Genomic DNA, 18,781 nt, shown 5'->3' with positions numbered 1-18,781 from the left:
AAAGGATTTTCATCCTTTTAGAAGAGCAGGGCCAAAAGAAATTTGATTCCTACAGAAGGGACCCTACCCATACCCCCAGCAGGAGAGGAATCAGACTGTGTATTATCACATTCAATGTGTACTCCAATGGGGGTCCCCAAATAGCCCAGGAGTCATTAAGACAGCATCTCTTAGGGATCCAACCTGCCTCATCAGCTCCTCCCCTGTCTGTTCATGGAGGATTATACCTTGAGTATTCATTGACTGAATTAGGAGTTAATAAGGATGCATTTGAGACAGGGAGGAGAGAACAGGAACAGCAGAGATGGAAAAATAGGAAAAGAGCTGGCCATTATCCCATCATGGATTTAGTCATTGGTTAAGTGTATACTGAGCACTTGATTAGTGCAATACACCATACTTGACACACTGGATTCTCTTTCCAGTTGCTTGAGAAATATATTCTTGCTAATCTCAAACCTTTTATCAACTAAAACCTTTTCCCTCTTCAAACCATTTCTTGCTTCTCTTTGAAAATCACCTGACTCCTGGCCTGGCAGAGCCTGGTTTGAAATCTAGACCTCCTGCTTTCAAATATTATGTTTTTTCTTCAACACCCTAAACCAGGAGCCCAAAGCCCTTGTCTCAGCTCTAGGTATTAGCCTTGAGCTGGTAACTTAACCCCCCTTGGGCCTCAATTTCCTTGTCTGTTAGGTCAGGAAATGGAATTAGGAATTCTCTGTGGTCTTGCCCAGGGTTAACTTCCTTCATCTCTGTGGTTTAAGATAGATCACACATGGTCAATACAGCAATTGTTTTTTAAAGGAACTGTTTTCTTGGGCACCTTAAGTTCCAGTTTCTATGTACTACTGTGGAACTGACCACTGTAGATTGCAGCCTATTTTCTGCATGTAATTGTAGATTTTGGTAATATTTTAAATCACTGAAATTAAGCTGCTACTCCTTTGCCTCCTCCAAGGTAAATTACATGATTTGTATAAGGAAAAATGTTTTCCAAAGCTGCAATGGTGGGAGTGGGGAAGGGATTGGGCAGTTGGTATGTTACTGGATGCTGCTTCAGAGGTATTCTAAATTAACAGCAAGTCAGGCTCCTTAGGTGGCTGGGAGAGAGGCTCAGCTCCGCCTGGACTGAGCAAACACATTTGGAGACACATGGACAAGGAGAATGCAAACAGTAACTTTGACTCTGACAAGGAATTTATATTTATATCATTTTGGGGATGGGAGAGCAAGCCCCAAGATCCTGAGCAAGGCAAAATTGTCCAAACATTCCTGACAGAAGTATTTAGTTCAGAGGAAGCTGTTAGGAACTGTCTCCTAAGGCAGACAAAATGAAGCCTAAATCTATGCACCATAACTGATATACCTATAATAATTTACTGACATTTATTTAATGACTAAAATTTAATGTAGATAAGGGATTTCTCTCCTTTAAAAAAATTGGTCTTGAGATTATGCTTATAGCTGGGACCCTGAAGCCAGGTCACCTGGTCCCAAATGTTAGCTTAGCTTAGTCATTAGCCCCAGGACCTGTGGATACAACTCTCTGCCTTAGTTTCCTTATCCATGAAATGAGTACAGTAATACTACCAATGTCACAGAGCTGTTGGTGACTGAGATGATCTAGTAGATAAAGTGATTTCAAGTCCTAGACATTGGACCAGGTGTCACCAGGATTTTTACATGGGTGACTTATTAGGAAGGGCACTGGAGACACAGAGACTGTTTTTTTTGTTTGTTTGTTTGTTTGTTTTTTTTGAAGCCCCAGCCCCAGAAGAGAGCCTGACTCCAGCATGCACTACAGTGATGCAAGAATGCCTAGCACTGGCAGACCTCCTCCCCTGACTCCTGGGCATGTCAGTCTCACTTGGCAGAAGTTCTCCAGCTCTATATGGACCCACATAATGAATATTTCTTCCAGCATCGGTCCCTGCTTCTTCCACCCCATATCACACTCTCTGTTTTTGGATACAGGGTACCATCAGAAGCTGAAACTGGAGCCACATCCTCTCTTGAGCCCTTTCAAACATGCCATTGGCCACCTGCAGTCCACCTTCTTCTGATGGCATTGTTCATTCTCTCACAGGCTTTTTTACCAGTGATCTGTGCTGTCTCTGGCAAAAGTGATAGCCACAGTCACACTGTTGTGGAATTTAAGAGAAGTTCAATTAATTGAGTATAGAGAGGCCAGGACTCAGGAATGATTTTGAGAAGGAAAAAATGGTTTATTGACGGCCGGCCGGACTCGGGAGCTTTCAGTTTGAATCCCGAGCCCCGAACAAGATTTTCAAACGTCTTTTATACAGAGAGGAAAGGCCAAATGGTCCCTTTGTTTCAGTTCTCAATAGGCTTCAATTAGCATATATCTTCCACATCTTAGGTAAGCTTTTAGCATGGACTCCAGACATTCTAGATAAGCCTTTAGCATATTTGGTTTTTGCATTTCCCCTAAATACTTAAAGTTTATAGCCCCCGCATTGTTAAACATTTCCTGGGACTGGAGCTGCTGCTAGTCCCCAAGGGCAGGACTGCAGCCCCCCACCGTTCCACACCCACAAGTCAAACAACTTAGTTATCTCTGAAGAGACAAAGAGCCTTCCACCTATAGCCCACATCATTCCCCCCTTTTGTCAAAGTTTACTTGCTAAGCTTTGCATAATTATTGTTGGAGCTATGAGGTGGATGGCTGTTTGTTGTCTTGACTGATTATTTATCAGTCTTGAGTACAGCATCCAGGACCGTTTTCAGAAGTTTAGAACTTTTCATTCTGGACAGCAGAATCTTGGGCAGGGGCCTCCCGCAGTTATTCTGCTGCCACTGGCACTCACATGGATTTCCAGTCAGGTTCCAGATCCATCTATTACTTTTATTTTACTTTTAAAGAGTTTACACCTTTAATTTAAAAGGGGTGCTGAAGGGAGACGATCTCTTTTCTGTAACTGCTTCCTGCTGGCCATGGGCTGTAGTCATTGCCTAATAAGGTGTAAAACTCTTTAATTTATTCTAACTGGAGGAAGATGGATCTGGCATTCTGTACGAAGTTGGATGAAGTTTTCATATGGTTAATAAGATGTTCACTCTGAAAGAAACAAACTTAATTAAAATTTTGGAATACCTGTTTTTAAAAGAGGACACATTGGATTACAGAGGTAGACAAGGTTAGGTGCCTATAAAGATGGCATTCCTTAAAAGCTGGTGGGAACAGCATATATATTCTTTTTTAAGTTATCCATCTTTAGAGAGAAATTGCAACAGACACTTAGCTTTGTCTGAAGACACATTCCAAGCTGTTCGATGATTGACACTCATTCGCTCTGTCAGATGCTCCTGGTGAACTGGTACTCCTTGGGCAACTGGCTTCACTCAGGATTAGAACACTAATTTGGAAATACTCTTAGTTTTCACCTGTGGGAGTGATCAGAACTACAGAATAAAGATTTTTACACCTTGGTTTTCATTGTACAATTTCTAGCAATTTTGACTTGTTCAATAGGTGACTCACCATCAGCAAGCAAGCCTCACTTTTGCTAACTGAGACTGGCTGAGACTGCCACCTTATTCTATAGACATGTTATTAACTGTTTAGAAAATGATTTTACCAGGAATTTAACATGTCTAATATACTTCTGCACTTGATCCAAAATAGAAAAGATAACATTACAATTATTAGGCATATATTTAGTACAGGATAAAAGTACAGCACTTAATATTAACTAATGTATTACTTAATGCATAAGGATTCAGAGTTGCCATTATTAGTTTTGAGTTTCAGGTTTGTAATACTTTACATGTTATCTCTCCATGAGAGCAGGCCATAATGCCAATTGTGTTTAAGTTTTACTTACAGTCTCCTGGTATCATGGCTCCACTTAGCATGTTCTTCAACGCAGTGAGCAAGTTGCAGCATCCTTCCAGTATTCCAGAGATTTTCCAGTATTCTACTAGCCTGGTGCATAGTGCTCTCTGGCACCATGGAACAGTGCCAGTCTGGAGGCGATATCCATTGTACACTTGGCTGTACCGAGTCATTATTGGCTGCAGGAGCTTGAAACTGCAATATAGTTTCCATCGACTTCAGGAGCAGAACCAGAGACTGATATAGCACATATTTTTAATTGAGGGGTCAGTGACCAGCCTAGCCAATAACTCACATGGAGAGGCCACCTGTAATGTATACAAGGCCTGGTTCGAATGCACAAGAGTTTGACAATGTTAAAGTTTATTCCTTGTTTTATATATATTTTAAACAACTTAACGCAATACATATATCAAATGACTATTTACTTACACAATTTTACTATGAAGATAACAGTAGGTACTTTACTTTAGTAATAGAGGAAAAATATTATTTTTTATTGTTAGAATGAAAACAGAATATTTCCAATAGAATCAAGACAACTTTTTATTACCATTTACTTAAATGTGTATTTTGCAGTGGCCTTCAGACAGGTTTATTATCATGAAGTTATTTCTGCTACCAATACCAATCTAAGTTTCTTTAGTTAACAATGACTTCTACAATTAGAACTATTTAAACATTTTCAGTTTGGAAGATGTTTTACAAACTCCTTATAATTGACTATAACCGCATTGACTAGACACCTCATGTTTAAATAAACTTACTAAATTACAATTACCAATGAAAGAAATTTACTCTTTTTTTAAGAGAGCATATCTACAATCTTTTTCCTTTAGCCTAATTTCACCAATGTGAACTTACAATTTTCATTACTGTAAAGATTTTGTACATATAATGTTAATTTAGTTTATAAATTAACTATGGGAGATTACACTCAAGTTAAATAAAATTGAAACCATAATAGTTTATGCAAGGAATGTTCTCTTTTTCCCTTACAGGAAGCTAAAAACTTCTTTTCTTTAAGTTATGAAAATTATTAAATTAAAAGCATACTGACTACCAGGTTTTAAAACACATGCATACTGACTACCAGGTTTTAAAACACATTACACAATTACTTAATTTTCTTTAAATCATACCCCAGGAAAGATCTCTCCATAGTTTTTATGGACTTTCCTTTACTTACTGAAATTTGTTATTAGAGCCATTAATTACCTTATTTTGTTGGAAAGAAATCTTCTGGAAGAAAATAAGGCTCACCAGATTGTGGAGAAGAAAATAATTTATTCTCAATCTTGCAAGAAGGGGCGCAGAGCCAGATATGGCCGGTGCCCCAAACAAAGAAAAATGACACAATTTATACCCCTAAGCCTAGCATGCAAGCTCTTCCTCTGTTTTCCCATAGATTGGATACTTCAGAAGTTACAGCTTATCTGAGATTTAACTTTCCCACGCAAAAGTTTGATTTAACTGCTTCCTCTATCACATTCCAACCATTTTAGTTTTTACCTGCTCCCCCCTTTTTCAAATAAGGAATAGAATTTAGTGCTGAAATGGCACCGACTTAGTTAGCTCCTTCTTGGGCATCCTTCCACTGCCCATAGGACTGGCCTAAACTGGTCTCCACTGCTGTCCAACCCGGGAGTGGGAGACTGAGGCAGCAGGCCGCCAGGTTACATCAACATTTTTCTTATGTGAAAATTAACCTAATCTTTGTGTGTTGTTTTTTTTTTTTTTGCAATTTATGGCTGACAAAGGTTTAAACTGGGAGATTACCAGGCAAACTGATTCTTAATTCCCTAGCCTAGTAGATAGGTTTAATCTGCCACACCTAGTCTTGCCTTAAAAGCTCTTGCAAAGAGGAGGCCCTTTCCCAATTGTTTCCATAATCAGATTTCTATGACTTTTTCATCCTGCTTAGTTCAATTTGGGCTTTAAGAATATTTATAAATATAACTGCATATTTAATTTTTAACAATTTGAATAGACCTCTTTTAAAAATTTTTATTTGTTAATTTGATATTATCCTGATGTATGAAGACATACATTGAGCATTTTTTTTAAAAAATGGGCAGACACAAAGAGTTAGACACAAACACAACTCATTGATATTACTTGTAATTTGCATTATTTTATATACTGTTTAGCTTAATTAATTAGGGGTCCAGAAATACATATTACTTATATAACTGCATATTTAACCTCAACAATTTGAGCAAATAGGCAGACATGAATAATTTGACACAACAACATGACTTTAGTTACTTTAAACTTTTCAAAGACTTTTGAAACTCTTCTTAATTTGCACTATGACCATGCAGTTTACCACAAGAATTTTCTTTCTTACTTAATGGATTGTAATAACCAAAATGTTCTCAATGCCTTAGCACCATTTTGTTTTAGAACTTTATATTTTACCTTGAAATTAGCAGAATTTTGGATAAGCAACAAGATTAATTTTATATATATTTACTGAGGCTATTTGAAGCCTCAGGGAGACAGACTGCTTTCTCTCATGAATTGCCACTCTTAGGAACACTGACCGTCAAGGCAGGAGACTTCTCCCCCTCCACCCCCCTTTTGGTTTTGGAGATAATAAAACTCCAGTGGTCATTTAACCTTATTCTATCAGGCAGCAATTTATTTAGTTTACACTTGAATTCATGAGAGAAAGGGTTACTAATACCAGAAGAGGAGACAGTGATGTCCCAGCTCTTCTCAATTATGAAATAACCATAGGCAAAGGCAAAGGGTGAGGTTAGGCTTGAAGTAACCATAAACAAAGGAAAGGTTAGTGTAGAATTTACACTTAAATAATAGTTTCAGGCTAAATTCACCCAGCTATAATCTCAGTTATTGTCTTTCCATGGTTTTATAATATAAATGCATTTATAAATGATTTTAACTCTTAGTTACAGTTTTTATTAATTTTTTTAAAAACCTATTAATTTTATAACACCTTTAAATACCTTTCATTCAACTTATAACATATTAAATGAACTTAACCATTACTTTAATTTTCCTTTAAAGTAAAAGAATAAATCTCTTGCAGTTAGTTTGAAATAAAAGGCTACTTTTCAGGATTTGATTTCTAGAACATAAAATGTTCTTTTAAAAGAGGTAAGACTCTTCTTCAAACATTGAGGATATGATGAGGTTAAAGCACAAGAAGCTATTGATAAAATATTTTCTTTGTATATTGATCTTACTCAATTTAATCATAAAAATTTCCCTTCCACAAACCTTCTACACTTTCAGTATTCATTCAGGTTCTGTCCCACACTCTACTCTTTCCAATAATCAATCATTTTATCTTAGGACAAAATCATCTTCTGTTGCCTTAACAATAAAAACACACTCCATATATCCCACATGCTAAGTTACCAAGCAAACTTCTTACAACATATAATTGCCATTAATACTAAACAAGTTTGTTAAAATAATGAACTTTTCTTCTCTTTAAATACTTAGTAGCATGTAATACCAGAAACAGTTTTTTTGGAAGCAAGTTGGCAGGGGAGATTGGCTGCCAAAAAAGTTTGTTATAAAATTGCCTTTTATTATTATTATTATCAATTCAGTTTTGTTAAATAATGACTTTCTGCAATTAGCCACTTAAATACCTTAAACAATGCTTTGTAAAATTTTTATAATTATTTATACCCTTAAGACAGATTTTACCTTCACAGAACACATTCTCTCACTTAAGGTTACTACAATACCTTCTAAGAACCTGAGCAGAATGCAAACGTATTTTGGCTTTGACACCCTAAGGAGGGAAATTTACTGCATTTATTCTGATTCTGCTTTTCACCTCCTTCAATTCCCCCCCTTTCAGGCAGTCGGGTGCACAACAAACAGGAATGCGGCTTATGAATAGAAGGGTGGACTCACTGGAAAGGGGCAAGCCGCTCCCCGATTTCCAGCTTTCAGCCAAAATGGGCAGACAGAACCTACTCAAATTTGTCAACTCTCCCAGGAACCCAGCCGCCCCGACTGGGACATTCCCAACAAACTTGGGTGCTTGGCGCGGACACAGATGGCCTCCAAGCCCCGGCAAAGGGCCAGACCAGAGACAAGACAGCAGAACATGCACAAACATCTAGACTCCTCAGCTTTTGCCCCAGAATCATTTCACCCCCTTGCCAATGGCAAGGGAGGGCTCCAGCTCAGCTGTAATTCTACTTTATGTAAGGACACAACTCCAACACTAACATTGAGCTGACACAGACAGAAGCACAAAGGTCACTAATCTGACTCACAAGTTTATATATTTATTTTCACCACGGCTGCCCCCACAGCCATCACAAACCTCAGAACACTTAACATTTGGTATAAAGCGAATTCATTCACAAATTAGCACCATAACAAAAGATTTCAGCTAGACTTTTCCACTGTTTAAACTTTACATCCAGACCAAGCTCCACCAGAAAAGCCGATCCATTTTCCTGTAACCAAGTTTTGTTTTCCTTAATCTAGACCAATTTCCAGGATATTAGGACTTGAACCTATAAATACCCTTCCTATTAAAATCGAGACTCCACTCCTTTAGTGGATATAAGACCAGTACCAGATTCTAACATGCAGTTAGACAAACCCAAAACACCAGGGCTTTTCCCCGGTTTTCCTCCTTTTCCCAAGCCTAGAGAGAACGGCTTCCCCCCAGCCTTCTGGGGCTACTAGGGTTCTCTCGGGAGGTGATCAGCCTCCCCTTCCTAGCAATTAAAGCTAGGGCCTTCCAGACTGTGCTCACCCGGGGAGTCTTACCTTCTTCCATGTTCGGAGTTCTTTTTCGTTCCCAGAATCTTTCTCTTCAGACCTTCCATTGCCCCTCGATTTTGTCGGGAAGATTCTGGTGGAGCCCACATCTTTTCTGGATTAAATTTAATCCAGGGGCGCCCAGATTTGGGGTTCACCCGAGTCCTCCCGGCTTCCTCGGGGATTTGGAAGGGGCAGCAAAATGCTACCGTCTTTGGCCTTCATTTTTGTCCCTTCATGGTCGCCAAAAATGTTGTGGAATTTAAGAGAAGTTCAATTAATTGAGTATAGAGAGGCCAGGACTCAGGAATGATTTTGAGAAGGAAAAAATGGTTTATTGACGGCCGGCCGGACTCGGGAGCTTTCAGTTTGAATCCCGAGCCCCGAACAAGATTTTCAAACGTCTTTTATACAGAGAGGAAAGGCCAAATGGTCCCTTTGTTTCAGTTCTCAATAGGCTTCAATTAGCATATATCTTCCACATCTTAGGTAAGCTTTTAGCATGGACTCCAGACATTCTAGATAAGCCTTTAGCATATTTGGTTTTTGCATTTCCCCTAAATACTTAAAGTTTATAGCCCCCGCATTGTTAAACATTTCCTGGGACTGGAGCTGCTGCTAGTCCCCAAGGGCAGGACTGCAGCCCCCCACCGTTCCACACCCACAAGTCAAACAACTTAGTTATCTCTGAAGAGACAAAGAGCCTTCCACCCATAGCCCACATCAACACTACAGCAAGGACTTAGATATCTTTAACATCAGGGAAAAATATGTATGTATACATGTGCATATATGTACCTATACACATATATACAAAGGAAGAGAAATCATCATTTCCACAGTGATGGAGATGGTTTAAAAAGACAATGGCACAAGCAAATAACACTCTCAATATTGAGATAATTGCTATCATTCAGAAAACTCTGTATGAATTAAGCAGAAGTTTACAATACCCAGTCCCTTTCTCCTACCCCACAATGGGGACACCAAAGGAAAAGGCTCTGTAAAGTGAATTTACATGTACTTAAAGAAAGTAAGAATGAAAAATAAACCACAGATCTTGGAGTCTAATTAGCTGAGATTCAACATGGAGAGGAGAAGCAAGGTATCTAGATAAAGAGAGTAAAGGGGGTGGTAATGACCTTTCCCCAGGCCCTTGCAATTATCTTGACTTAGGACATAGGAGGACAAAGGCTTTGAGGAGGGAGCAGCAGTAAAGGATGCCAAAAGGGCAGACAGAAAGCCCCTGAGGAAGAGGGGACACTGCTCTCTTGGGGCTGCACCTTGACAGCAGGACTTCAGGTCCTTCTGAACAGAGGTGCAGAGAGACTAAAGATGTCACTTCCAGGCCTCCTACAATCCAAGATGAGCATAAAGAAACTGTCAGAAAAGCAGGAAAATGTGGGTGCTGAGTAAGACACAAGTAAATGTAGGAGAATGGATGAAGCAGCAGCAGGGGATTGATCACATGAAATCCCAGAGGTGAAGGAGAAAGGACTTTGGGGACAGGAGCTACTTTACAGTTTAAGAGATTCTGCTTTGGTTAATGGGAAAAGTGATTGGAAATCAGGGGAGGAGGGAAAAAGGATGGGCACCAAGAAGTTAAACCCCCCAAACCATGCCTCCTCTGTGAGCATTCAGTTTCTCAAACATACACAGAGTAATCATTGAGCCACTTTTCCTTTTCACATTCAGAGAAGGCCCTAACTGCCATGTGTTTGTTCAACTCCATTCCCTTCAAGCAAAATACCCTGTTCCAGGCTCAGATCCCTAAGAGACTTGATCCCCTGCTGCATGTTTGAGATATTTGATAAATAAAGGGACTCATAATATTAGTCTGAAATCAACATCTCAATTTCTACTCTAGGTCAGCATGGGAAATATTTAATTAAGCCAAACTAAGAAGGCCTTCATGCTTTGCTGAACACCAAGTTTTCCTTAAGTTGCAAGCTCTTCTTTACAATTCCAGATCCAAAGTACAAATTCTTAAGGATGAGTTTCTTGCCCAAAGTTCTTCATATGTTTGTTCACAAAGGAATGAGATGAAAAGATCCGTTACCTGGAAATGCCTCCAAAAATGGGGTCAATTTGGTCATAAATAGGCTGAGTGTGGTTTCACTCAGATCTATTCTTACAAGAGACCCGGAGGCACAGATGCCATTCTTCAGGCAGACTTTCAGTCTGGTAAAAACCTTGGTTTCCTTTATTCCTTTACTTTTTCAAATTTCCTCAGTGCTCAATAAAGAAGCAGTCAGTATTACTATGTGGTTTTCTTTTGCCTGGTCTAAATTCCACAGGTGTGAAAAAGAAAACAATTCTTTAAATGCCTGAGTTTGAAAAAAGGGGAAGGGCATTTGGGTAAGTTTGTATAACAAAGCAAGTCTGGCCAGTTTCCCCAAAGAGTGAAGGCCCATAAAATTCAGATATATAGACACAATTAATTACAGAAAGAAGTTAATGCCATTCACAAGAATGTAATTACACTGTGGTTAACTTCACATTTCATACAAGGGCATCTAATCCATGAAACAGGAACATCTTTCACTTCTTCTTCACTGACCTTTTAGGTAAAATCATAGGGACTTTGGGGTGACCACACACAGATACAGGTCAAGAGGTCATGTGGATTTCATCCCTCTCCTGCCCAAAGTCTCTTAGAGCACAGCTGACCTGCCCCACTGACCCTGGCTCTTGGCCTGGAACTGTCACTACTATTCTATTTTACCCAAGCCTAGGGGCTGAGTTCTTGGTCTACAGTTGTGATAAGATGTCCTGAGACTGACTGGTCATGGCTGCAGTGATTTTGAGGGCAAATGAGCAGGCTCAGTGGCTCTGATACACTCAGTTGACCATTTTGTGTTTAATTTTAAAAATATCCATTTTTCTACTAGGAGTCCACATACATTAATAATTGAAATTGCATAGCCTTACTTCTTTTCCAGAACTAGAGTCCCCACTCCTTCCTCCCAGGTGCTCCTTTATGAGCTGCCACACAGCACTGAGAGTGCCATCTACATTGGCTTCACTGGTTCTGCCACCTACAGGGAAACTAAGGGCTTTCAGGTGAACTGTGGGTGGCCATGTGTGGATCCCATCTCCTGCATGTAGCCTATGTGACACTACCCCAAAGACCCTGTACCTGCACATATTTATTTGTCAGCTTCACCTCATGTGCAGGGTTCTCTGATGACACAAGTATATTCTAATAGAGCATACTTCCTCCTCAGAATGCCTTTTGCACTATACTTTACACTTGGAAAACCCACTCCTCTTCTTCAGTTTTAATGAGTGTCAACAAGAACTTCCCATTCATCTGTAGATACCACCTACCAATAAGAATAATTCAAATGTTCACTGATCATAAATGTATACACATATAACCAAAATCTTTTTATCAGTTAGGAAGATAGTAAATTTTTACATTCACGGTATCAAACAAGGAAAACAGAAGGAATTATTTCTATGAGATAATGGACAGGAAAGACTGGGGAAAGTGGCATATAAATTGCCTTTGAAGTCAAGAAAGTAGAAACCAAGAAAGTAAAAGGCAATTCAGGCCTTTTTTTCAAAAGGCATGAAAGTCACATTGGAGCACATTTAGGTAGAGGCTGGGGTTTGAAGGTAACCCAAACAGAGTTTGAATGTCATCCATTGGCTGTGTGGAGTTACTTAGGATTTTGGAACAAGGGAGGGACACAGTGGAATACAGTGTTTTGAAAGTCAATAGTGTCCAGGGAGAACAGGAAGAGGATCTCTCAAAGGAAAGATCTTAGGCTACTGCATAAGTTGTCATGAGGAGAGCAGAATAAGGACTTGAAATTCATCCACTGTAGTATGATTGTAGAAGGATGATTAATTGCTGAAAATGAGGAAATCTAAACAAAATTCAGAAACTTTCAATTTGTATTTTCTGAGGAGGAATGATTAATGCCAACCATTGAACAAATGATTATATTTTTACACTAAATGCCCTCTGGGACATTATATGACACTTCATACCATATCCAGAGCAGCAACATTTTGAAAATTGCCCAAATGTCCACCACAGAGAAAATTCAAAAGAATGTTATGAAGTCACTAAAAATGATGTAAATATTCATAGGATATAGGTTGGGGGGAACTAGGCTATAAAACAGTATAAAGTATGAAATAAAATGTATTTCTAGGAAAAATATATATTTATTAAAATGCTTATCTACTCTTAAAACTCATCCAAATGCGTACACAAAAAAGTTCCTATCACCTGGTAATATAATTTCCATTGACTTACTTGTAATTTCTTTTTCCTATCATCATGTTTGGATATTTAGAAACTTGTAATGTGTTTACATAGTATAAAATGTTTAAAGTAAAATATCTTCCTTCTTCCCTTCCTGGACCCCCAACCACCAAATGCTCCTCCCCATGTTTTCATGTATCCTTTCAGTTACACACATGGGGTGTATATCCTATTTGCACTAAAGAAAATATACTCTATACAACACTCTGCTCCCTTCCTATATTCCTTGAACAATATATCTTAGAGATCTTCACGTATTACATATAAAACTCTTAGTTTTTAACAACTGCTGTGCCTGTCTTAGGAGGCTCTCACTGACTACCACATTAAATAATACTTCAAGCAAGGGGGCTCCTGAGGGCTCTAGAGGCTTGGAGACACCATAGGCAAGGCTGACAATCTCAGCAATATGGCACCTGTCATTGTGACTTACCTTGGAATATTTGCTTCCCAATGTAACAGAGATAGGCTCATTTATAATTTCCCTACACATGACTCTTCTACTCTTTTTAGTTGAACACATGTTTAGCACTATACTCATTAAGTATGTATCCCAGAGACTTCAATCTTTGGTCTCTTCATATGCCGCTTGAGCCCTGAATCTTAGCAGAGTTGCAAAACCTACTCTCCAGTACACTGGACTTGCCCAGGACAGCTAACAAGAGGATGATGATGGACAACATCCACACCCAATAAACAGAGACTATCTACAATGGCAAGCAAGACAGCTCCATCCCATCTACCCCAAGGATCTAAATCCCTCTCAGTCAGAAGCAGAGTTGTCATCACCATCCCAGTATCCTCAACATTGAGAATGAACAAACATAAGGGAAGAAAGCAATTATGGACCAATGTAGATGCTATTATTCTAACAATGGAAGAACCTGTAACACTGTCATAAAGGAAGTAGCTGCCAGAGGTTCTGAGGAGAAGGAGAGGGGAGAATTGGTACAACATGGGCTTTTCTGGGACAATGGAATTTTCCTGCACCACATGGCAATGATGGATACAGATCATTATAAGTTCTGTCAAAACCTATAAAACTGTGCAGTGAAAAGTATAAACTATAATGTAAATTACACAGTATGCCTAGTACAATGCCTAAATTTGTGTTTATCAATTGTGACAAATATACTACAATAATGAAAGTTGTTAATAGGGAAAAGTGAGGGAGGGGTGGGGATGGATTTATGGGAATTTTTACTCTTTATAATTTTTTTTAATGTTACACTAAAAAAAATATGACTCTCACCGCATCAAGGGTGCCTGATATGTCAGCACCTCTTTTCTTCTCCTCTCCTAGCCAGAGTGAGAAGCTGAGACCATGTTCTGATGCAAGCTGATGGCCCTCGACTACCACAACTCTTCCAGCTTCAACTGCAAAGATGAAACAGAATTTAGAAACTTTATTGTTTGGCTTGAAGATCAGAAAATTAGACACAATGAGACTGAAGATAGAGGTAATTTAAGAAAGATCCACAGCAGTGACTGGCCCAAGTTCTTTGAAAAGTATTTCAGAGATGTTAACTGTCCTTTCAATATTCCAGATTGAGAAGAAACAATTGACTGGCTTCTTGGGTTAGCTGTTAGACTTGAATATGGAGATGGTGCTGAAAAATACAAAGACTTGGTCCCTGAAAATACAAAAAATGCTGATAGTGCAACTAAAAAGGCAGAGCCATTGATAAATTTGAATGTAAATAATCCTGATGTTAAAGCTGGTGTAATGGCTTTGGCTAACCTTCTTCACATTCAATGTCAAGATGATTACCTGGTGATGCTTAAGGCAATTCGCATTTTGGTTTCAGGAGTGCTTGATGCAGGATGCAGTTCCTAAAGCAAATCAAACAGAAGAGGGCTTGCCTGTTGCTTTACACAAGCATATTCTTGGTTTTGACACAGGAGATGCAGTTCTTAGTGAAGCTGCTCAAATTCTGTGTTTGCTGCATATAGAAGAGCTCAGAGAGCTACAGACAAAAATTAATGAAGCCATAGTAGCTGTTCAGGCAATTATCGCTGGTCCAAAGACAGACCACAGACTGGGAAAAGTTGAAAGATGAACATTTTAAGATTTCAGCTTCTCACCTGCTTAGTGCAGTTGGGAACCATGTACACATGGCATGTGTTTCAAAATTAAATATCAGGTTTTCAAGGGAGAAATCCCAGGAACATGACTCTGTTCTAGAGATTCAACATCATTGCTTTTTTCTTTAATAAAGTTGGGGAAATTAGAAAAAAAATGAGGTCCCCATATACTCCCCAACCCCATAACACCATTCTTCCCACATCAACAGCCTCTTTCATCATTGTGGGATATTCATTATATTTGGTGAATACATTTTGGAGCACTGTTGCACCACATGGATAATGGTTTACATTGTAGTTTACACTCTCCCCAGTCCACCCAGTGGGCCATGGCGGGACACAAAATGTCCAGCATCTGTCCCTTCAGTACAACCCAGGAAAACTCCAAGTCCTGAAAATGCCCCCACATCATATCTCTTCTTCCCTCTCCCTACCCTCAGCAGCTACCATGGCCACTTCTCTACATCGATGCTACAATCTCTTCCATTACTAATCACAATAGTTCCATAGTAGAATATCAGTAAGTGCACTCTAATCCATGCTCTATTCCTCCATCCTGAGGACCCTGGGATGTTTATATCCACTCCACCTCTATATCAAGAGGGAGCTTAGATTCCACATGGATAATGGATGCAATTCTCCTGCTTGCAGTTGTAAGAATTCTTGGCTCCCTAGTGTGGTGGTTGACCTTCTTCACCTCCCTGTTAGTTAGTCAGGGTAAGAAAAGAGTCTTTGAATAGCCAAAGACATACTGAAAAAGAAAAATGAAATTGGAGGAATCACACTGCCTGACTTCCCCTACATTTTTGATGTAGCATTTATGTAATGTAAAGCTTCTTTCAAAATAAAATAAAAAAATAAAAGATTGTGGCTCCTAAATTTTTCTGATCTTATGTATTACAAACATGGCTCAATGAATATTCTTGAATATGGGACCCTTTGCCAGCTATGAGTCTATGTGCAGAAAATATTCATAAGTGAATGGAATTAACACAAAGAATATATATACTCTTAATTTCAATAGCTTTGAATCAACATCACAAAAATGCCCTGCAAACAGTGTAGTAATAATTTACATTAGCAACATAAGACAGTACTTGTTTCCCCATTCTCGCTAAAAAAAAATAATAATAATAATAATAGTAACTATTCAGCCCTATGCAGCTACTGTGGAATCCAGTTTGATGGTTCTTCAAAATGTGATCTAGAATGGAAATTCTATTCTAGGAATATTCCAAAAGAACTGGAAACTGGGACTCAGATACCTGTACACCAATGTTTAGGGCAGCATCTTTCACAATAGTTAAAAGGTAGGGGGAAACCCATGTGTTCTCCAATGGAAAATGGACAAACAAAATATGGTATATACACAACAGAATATTATTACTCTGCCCTAAAAAGGAATGTAGTTCTAACCTTTGCTTCAACATGGATGAATAGTGAAGACATAAGTTGAGTGGAATAAGTGAGACAGGAAAGGACAAATACTGTATGATTTTACTAATGTGAAGTATCTAGAAAAAGCAAATTCAGAGACAGAAAGTAGATCAGAGTTTGCCAGGATCCACAGGTAGGAAGAATGGGGAGTTAATGCTTAATGGGTAGTTCTGTTTTGGGTAATGAAAAAGCTTTGAGAACGACCTTGAATAAAAGGGTCAACTCGGACCAGCAGAATACCTCAGCCTACATGTAATATCAGGAGTTAAAAGTGCTTTTTGACCCTGAATAAAAGGGGGAAATGGAAAGCACAAATGAGTTTATATGGCTATGAGTCTCCAAAAAAGAGCTGGGAGCTTATCAGAGGGGTTGCCCTTATGCACACCTCAGCAGAGTCCCAGAGACAGCTAAAGCAGATACAACCCCAGTTATTGGTTCTTCTGAGGGCTACAGAGACACACAGGTTCTATGGTCATGGCAGATGGAGTTCAGTGCCATGTCAGTTGGCCCTACTTTGGAGTTTGTGGTCCTGAGTATGATGGAGTTGGACTCAGGTGTATCTTTGTTCACAAGCCCCTCCTGTCACTTTTACCAGACCTGTGGTTGGCGCTGGGGTTTAGTGTATACTCAGGTGACCTGAATCTTTGGACTCTTCATGTGATAGCCACACCCTGAGCCTCGACAGACTTGCAACTCCTACCCTCTGGTTTATTGGACTTACCCCAGTCAGCTAACCGGGAGGTGAAGAAGGCCAACCACCACACCAGGGAGCCAAGAGTGCCTACAAGTGCAAACAGGAGAATTGCATCTGTCATCCAAGAGGAATTGAAGCACCCTCTTGATACAGAGGTGGAGTGGACATAACCATCCCAGGGTCCACAGAATGGAGGAATAGAGTATTGATTAGAGTGGACTTACTGATACTCTATTCTGGAACTAATGTGATTAGCAATGGAAGTAAATGTAGCACTGAGATGGAGAAAGTGACCATGGTAGCTGCTGAGGGTGGGCATGGGAAGAAGAGATGTGATGTGGGGGCATTTTCAGGACTTGGAGGTGTCCTGGGTGGTACTGCAGGGACAGTTACTGGACATTGTATGTCCTCCCATGGCCCACTGGGTGGACTGGGGGAGTGTGTAAACTGTAATGTGGACCATTGACCATGTGATGCAGCAGTGCTCAGAGATGTATTCACCAAGTGCAATGAAAGTCCCATGATGAAGGAGGAGGTTGTGGTTATGGGACGAGTGGGGTGAGGGGGGTGGGGGGTATATGGGAACCTCAAACTTTTTAAATTTAACATTAAAAATTAATTAATTAATTAAAAAATAAAAAAAGAAAAAGCTTTGATAATGGATGTTGGTGATGGTAGCACATTACACATGTAACTAATGCCACTGCATTGTATACTTTCAAATGGCAAATTTTGTTACATCTATGCTACCACAATAAATTTAAGCCACTCATTTGTAGTGAATTAGGGATTACCCTAATTCAGTCTGGCCTCATTTTAACCAGTCATATCTTCAAAGACCCTATTTCCAAATAGATCCCACATTCAGAGACTAGGAGTTGTATATGAACCTGCCTTGTTAGGGTCATAATTCAGCCCATAATTTCTATCATAAACAATCTTCAGAATTCAAAGACAGAACTCTAATAAGAGCTCTTTAGAAAACTTCATCTTCTTTGTTTAAAGTTTTCTAGTCAAACTGCCCATAAAAAGATAAAAATGTTTCAGAATTCTTCAGACCTGACATTATAAAGAAAACATATCAGCAACACTCAGACTATGCTCAGAGAGTCTCAACCAGGGAGGCAGTGAAAGATGATCAAGTATGTCACTTCCACAATAGAGCAGGCTAAGACCTCAACATAAAAGCAGCTTTCTGCTCCTGATCTGCATTAGCTCCTTCTTTGGTATCTTAATCCAACTTTTATGTGAACATGTACCAAATCATGAAATATACTAAGAAATACACTAAGTATTTAGTAAATATACTAAGAAAAACAAAATAGAGAAGTTCTTTCCACTATAAGCAAGGGATCAGCAAACTCTTTCTGTAAAGACTCATCTTAGTAAATATTTTCAGTCCCATGGGCCATACTGTCTGTTGCAACTATTCAATTTCCTGTTTCAGCATGAAAGCAACCAGACAACAAGCAGGCATTGCTATATTCCAAAAATCTCATGTACAACAATGGGAAGTTGGCCAAATGCTGACCACTCAATTTTTATAAGTTAACAAAACTATAACAAACTATTTTTCCAGAGCTGAAAAGAGGTTTACTTAGGAAAATAAAATTGACCATTTCATAGAAATTTAATGCTGGGGAGTTTAGGAGAAAGGATATGTGTAAAG

The 18,781-nt window shown here is 39.1% G+C and overlaps 1 pseudogene; it reads left to right on the top strand.

Moving 5' to 3' along the window:
* Positions 1–14,220: 14,220 nt before the first annotated feature.
* Positions 14,221–15,003, top strand: LOC131275688 (RNA transcription, translation and transport factor protein pseudogene; annotated as a pseudogene).
* The last annotated feature ends 3,778 nt before the right edge of the window (positions 15,004–18,781 follow it).

This window comes from Dasypus novemcinctus, chromosome 23 (assembly GCF_030445035.2).
Source record: "Dasypus novemcinctus isolate mDasNov1 chromosome 23, mDasNov1.1.hap2, whole genome shotgun sequence".
Classification (NCBI taxonomy): domain Eukaryota; kingdom Metazoa; phylum Chordata; class Mammalia; order Cingulata; family Dasypodidae; genus Dasypus; species Dasypus novemcinctus.
This window is presented reverse-complemented; position numbering and strand designations above follow the sequence as displayed.